This window comes from Engraulis encrasicolus, chromosome 6 (assembly GCF_034702125.1).
Source record: "Engraulis encrasicolus isolate BLACKSEA-1 chromosome 6, IST_EnEncr_1.0, whole genome shotgun sequence".
Classification (NCBI taxonomy): Eukaryota; Metazoa; Chordata; class Actinopteri; order Clupeiformes; family Engraulidae; genus Engraulis; species Engraulis encrasicolus.
In genome coordinates this window covers 2,063,344-2,069,436 of record NC_085862.1, presented here as the reverse complement: position 1 = coordinate 2,069,436, position 6,093 = coordinate 2,063,344, and positions in this window count along the sequence as shown.

Here is a 6,093-nt window from a genome sequence, read left to right as displayed (position 1 = left end):
GGATATCCAATTTAACAGATGTATTTCCAGAGAACATTGGAATTACATAAATTACCAACATGTATTGACATTATTGTAAAAATAATGTTTAAAAAAGCAAAACAAGAAGAACATTTTCCATAGGGGCCCCCCGGTGGGCCCCCCAGGTGGGCTGGGCCCTAAGAATGAGTCGGGGTTTTCCCCCCCTGTTCCACGCCGCTGCTTGGTGGTAACATCAATTGCCTTTTTGTCTTTCTGAAAAAAGTCATGTCTAGACCAATCAATACCCAAAGATAAGCATGTTGCTTTGGACAGGTGACACAAAAACTCAAGCCTGGGAAATTGCAACAGAACATTCTACAGTAGTTATGAGAACATCAAGAAAAGTGTGCAATACTTGATCTACTCTTACTGTAGGTTTAATTTCCTAACCATGATATGACATAGCAAATCAGCAAGTATCCTTCATGGCTATAACAATTTGAAACACATTAGAAATAACAGAAGTCATTGTTTTTACTATGGAAAGCCTGTGAATTGATGGGGCAAAGCAAATTTACTGGTGAGCCAAGGCATATCCCATTTCATACCAGCAGCTTAATGTGCTTCACAAAGAAGAATAAAGTAATTTAGATGACCAGAGTGAAAATACAAGTTTAAGTTAATTTTTATGCTAATGGGCTATGATGAATGTCTAAGGATGACAGGCAGAGCCCCACCATGATAAGCCAAATCAAATTATATTAAATTATAGGCCTACTAATTATTCAATATACATTACCATGCAAACAACTTGTATTTTATGAAAGCACATCACCAAAAAACTGTTTTTTTTATTGACCTCGGTTGACCTTTTGACCTTCAAATTTGACCTTAGAGGTCAAGTTCTATATGGTAACCAGGTGATTCTGAAACCTTAGTCCATGCTGATAACTTCTAGCATGGTTGCCAACTTTTGAAAACAAGAATTCCATGAATATAAAGATCACCAAAAAAGACTAACCAGAAAATACATTGTTTTTGACCTTCAAATTTGACCTTAAAGCAGGGCTGTACATTGCGACCAATTGGTGGCATATTGAGCCTAAATTTTTGACTCTGTGAGAAAGAAAAATAAAACGGGCGCACCTGTACGAGTATGCATTTCAACCCTTTCATTCGCATTTTGCTCCTGAGTTCAAGTGCATGATTGCGAGAGCTGCTCTTTTTTTCCACAGCCTGTCTGATAGACAGCATCAAACTCCATTGGGAACGCACTTAAAAAAAGACGGTCAATGTTGCTTGAATTCCGTGTTGGCTAAAGCCGGGCATACACTGTGCGATATTTTCACTCGTGGGTCTTAAGCTTCTGCTCACACTGCACGATGGAATTTCACTGTTTAAAAGTTCACAGCTCACGACTCACGTCCTCACACTACACGAGCCGACAGTCGGATGCGAGCGAAATGTTTCCACCGTACAACGCGACAGGCATGTTTCCCCGGTCTGCAGAGGAGGGAACATGCGCACCTGAGGTGGAGATGAGGTCGCGCTCAACAGCGAATTGCACGGCCCTATTAATTTGTGCATGGGAAGTGTCAAATCGGGACGTAGCGCTGCTTTAACTGGGTGATTTACGCATGAGCCACGACCAGAATTTCAAACCGTTTTGATTTTCTTGCGACCCTGCGATTGCACGATCGTGAGGCAAAATCGCTTGTCGTTACCCCATGTACACTGCACGATGCGAGACTCACGATTGACCTGCGATTGAGCAAGGAATCGCCTGACTCTCTAAAAGTCGTGCGAGTGCCAAATCGGGGCAAAAGTCGCACAGTGTAAGCCCAGCTTAAGATTGAGCCATCTCTGCTCCCGTAGCTCAGGGGGAAAAAAAGCAATCGCTTCGCACAGATCCCTGGTGGCAACAGTTACAAGGCGCGCATGCCTCATCTCCCAGTCGGATGTTCTGTGCCAACACTTCTTACAGCTTTTCGAAATGGACTGCTGTTTAAAACGTTCAAATGCTGTTCAGTTTGCATGGGAAGGGAGATTTAACAGGGAACACATGGAAGGATTTGGTCACTTCTAACTTAAGGCACATTTTGCGTCCATCCACAAAGCTGAGCCAAGCTAATGCTAACGGGTTTGCGCAGCGCGCGGTGCTGACTGGGGGCGCGTCCGAAGACTAGGCAGGTCCAGAGGAACTCATCTCAGGTCAGAGAAGAACATATTTTATTATTGAAACATGGTGGACTGTTCCTTTAANGTACAGCCCTGCTTAAATGTCAAGTTCCATGTTGGCAACCAGGTGATTCTGAAACTTTTGTTCATGCTGATTACTTGTAGCACGGTAACCAACTTTTGAAAAAGATTTCCATGAACACAGACTCCCAAAAAGTCTAACCTTAAAATACATAGGTTTTGACCTTTTGACCTTCAAATTTGACCCCGAAGGTCAAGTTCCGTGTTGGCAACAAGTTGATTCTGAATCTTTAGTCCATGCTGATGACTTCTGGCATGGTTGCCCACTTTCAACATCTTTTTAACAATGTTTAACTAAATAACACTGTTATTTGACCGTGGTTGGCCTTTTGACCTTCATATTTGACCCTAAAGGTCAAGTTCCAAGTTGGCAACCAGGTGATTCTGAAACCTTAGCCCATGCTGATAACTTCTGGCATGCTTTCCAACTTTTGAAAAAGAATTCCATGAATATACAATTCCCAAAAAAGACTAGCAAGAAAATGCCCTGTTTTTGACCTTTTGACCTTCAAATTGGACCCTAAAGGTCAAGTTCAGTGTTGGAAACAAGTTGATTCTGAATCCTTAATCCATGCTGATGACTTCTGGCCTGATTGCCCACTATTAACAACTTAGTAACAATTTTTAACTAAATAACACTGTTATTTGACCGTGTTTGACCTTTTGACCTTCAGATTTGACCTTAAAGGTCAAGTTCCAAGTTGGCAACCAGGTAATTCTGAAACCATTGTCCGTGCTGATAACTTCTGGCATGGTTGCCAACTTTCAACAAAAAATGCCATCAAAAGTTTATTGAAGCATCTTAGCTGCTGTTGGCAGGCTGACTACTAGGTTAATAGTGTGGTATGAAGTACCATTCCGTAGGATTTTTGTGCTAAAATTGTTTTTTTTTTTGCAAATCTCAAAAATATGTCTAATAGCAACTTCTGATCAAAATGAAACTGTCATAAATGGACACAGCATCATCAATAACCCTAATATTGACATCAAGATTGTGAAAATGTGATGATTATTGGTAGAGATTGGTAGGGTTCGGCAGCTATACTGGTCAGGGCGAGAAAGCGCCCCCTAGAGGAGGGGTATAACGTGGTCAGAAAATTCGACACCCATCATTTTTCAGTAGTAGGACCCCAAACAAAGCAAATGAAGCAAAAGAAAAACAATTTTAGCATGAAAAAGAGCTGTTATTCAGACAATTCATACCACACTACAATCTATGTCTATAGGCTCGTGGAGGTACAGTGCTAGTGGTGGTTAGCATTCGTCAACTTTCCTGTCAATCATGTTTATATTCATATTTCTCAAATCACCACGTGTGACGCTCAACGTCCAGTCCAGCCGAGGCTCATTCACCCCGAGGGAAGCTAAGCGTCTGGGTGGGACATAATTTCGGCATTTTCATCCAATGCCTGTCGAGTTTAGCGGCGAGGGAAAATATGCTCCATGCAGTCCCAGAGACTTCAAGCGTCTATGAGGAAATGCATTGACCAGAAAGCGGTAGCCCACACTAATGTATGGACCAGACCTAGAGTAGGATAGCGGCTGATTATGAATTAACCTCTCGTTTTCACGTCGTTTGAACACATATACAGTTAATATGAACACGTGAGCAGCACGTGTTAGGATATATTTTTTATTATTATTATTATTTTTAAGGGCAGGACAAGGGACTCTCAGCGTCCCTTGAAGTCTTAAGAAAATCGACTCTGGTTTGGTGGTATTGAGGGTAGTTATTTTCCTTGAGTGATAATGTAGATGTTACGATTGAAATCCATTTTAATAACTATAATCACAGTTTGAAATCGTATGCATGACAGTCTGCTCTGTGATCGCAATAGCTCTTCGACTCGAAACGTCATGCTTGCCAGTGAATGAATAAAAAGGAAAAATCCAAAGGAGTGTGCAAACTTTTTGCTGTGCATTTAACCTGCGGACATGAGGAAGAGGTACAAAAACCTTTGCCACCATTCTGTCATTTTAGTGTCATTTGTCATTTTCTTTTACCCTTTATTTTTATTTCCCTTTTACTTTTTTTTTTTTTTTTTAACAATTTTAATTATTTTATCTTTCTTTAATCTTTTTGTGATCTCACTTTTCTACAATAAATTGTATCCTGTCAAGAGTTATTTTATTTTTTCAAGTGAGTCAGTTAAAACACAACGCACAGCATTCAGCCTTCAATTTTTATTGGAGAAGAAGATCTTGGAATACCTCAGAAATCATATTGTACATACAAAGCACTTTGCCCGAGTTGTTTGATGAACCACCAAAAGGATTTTTGAAGCATTATTTAAACGGTTGAAAAACAAAATGTCCTCACAATCACAGCATCACTGCATGGGTAGTGTAGGGGTCTGAGAGGGGACAGTACGGTTGATATGGGAGCATAAAGATATTTTCTTCTGGGCAGGAGGGGAGAGGTGTGGGAGGGGAGAAAGTACGGTAGCATAGCATAAAGATATTTTCTTCTGGGCAGGAGGGGAGAGGTGTGGGAGGGGAGAAAGTACGGTAGCATAGCATAAAGATATTTTCTTCTGGGCAGGAGGGGAGAGGTGTGGGAGGGGAGAAAGTACGGTAGCATAGCATACAAATATTTTCTTCTGGGCAGGAGGGGAGAGGTGTGGGAGGGGAGAAAGTACGGTAGCATAGCATAAAAATATTTTCTTCTGGGCAGGAGGGGAGAGGTGTGGGAGGGGAGAAAGTACGGTAGCATAGCATAAAGATATTTTCTTCTGGGCAGGAGGGAAGAGGTGTGGGAGGGGAGAAAGCACAGTAGCATAGCATAAAGATATTTTCTTCTGGGCAGGAGGGGAGAGGTGTGGGAGGGGAGAAAGCACAGTAGCATAGCATAAAGATATTTTCTTCTGGGCAGGAGGGGAGAGGTGTGGGAGGGGAGAAAGCACAGTAGCATAGCATAAAGATATTGTCTTCTGGGCAGGAGGGAAGAGGTGTGGGAGGGGAGAAAGTACAGTAGCATAGCATAAAGATATTTTCTTCTGGGCAACATACGTAGGCAGGAGTGTGGCAGGGGAGAGTATGGTTGATACAGGGGACTATATTGTTCTTCTTGACAGGACTCATGGTATTTGGCAGGGGAGAGTAAGGTTAGCACAGTATAGTAACCTAAAGTTATTTTCATCTGGGTCACATGAATGCATCAGGGTAGCATGCATATACAGTGCCTTCAAAAAGTCTACACACCCCTCTTCAAATGTCAGGTTTTTGTGATGTAAAAAAATGACAGAAAGACAAATAAATTCACAGCTTTTTCCACCTTCAATCTAAACTATTAACCTGTACAATGCAATTGAGAAACAAGCATAAAGCTTTAAAGGGAAACAATAGAAAATAAAAAACTTCAATTAACATAGTTGCATAAATATACACACCCTTAAATTAATACTTAGTTGCAGCACCTTTGGGCTTGTCTGGGCTATTCCAAAACCTCAATCTTATTCTAGTGAAGCCATGCTTTTGTAGTCTTAGGTGTGTGCTTGGATATATTGTCGTTCTGAAAGATTAGTTCCTCTGCATCTTCACCTTTCTACTAGGGGGAGGACAGTTTTGTGCCACTACCACGGCCCCTGTGGAAATTTTCATAATTCCCTCCTCCCTAATGAAGGCCCCAGTTACAGCTGAAGAAAAACAGCACAAAAGAACAATGCTGCCACCTCCATACTTCACGTTAGGTACAGTGTTATTGCGGTGATGTTTTGCGCCAAACATACCTTTTGAAATTATGTCCAAAATGTTCAACCTCGGTGAGGTAAATTTTGCAAAAAATACTTCTGTAATCTCCCAAATGCATGTGGGAAGATATGGTTATGGTCAGGTGAAACTGAGGTTGAACATTTTGGACATAATTCCAAAAGG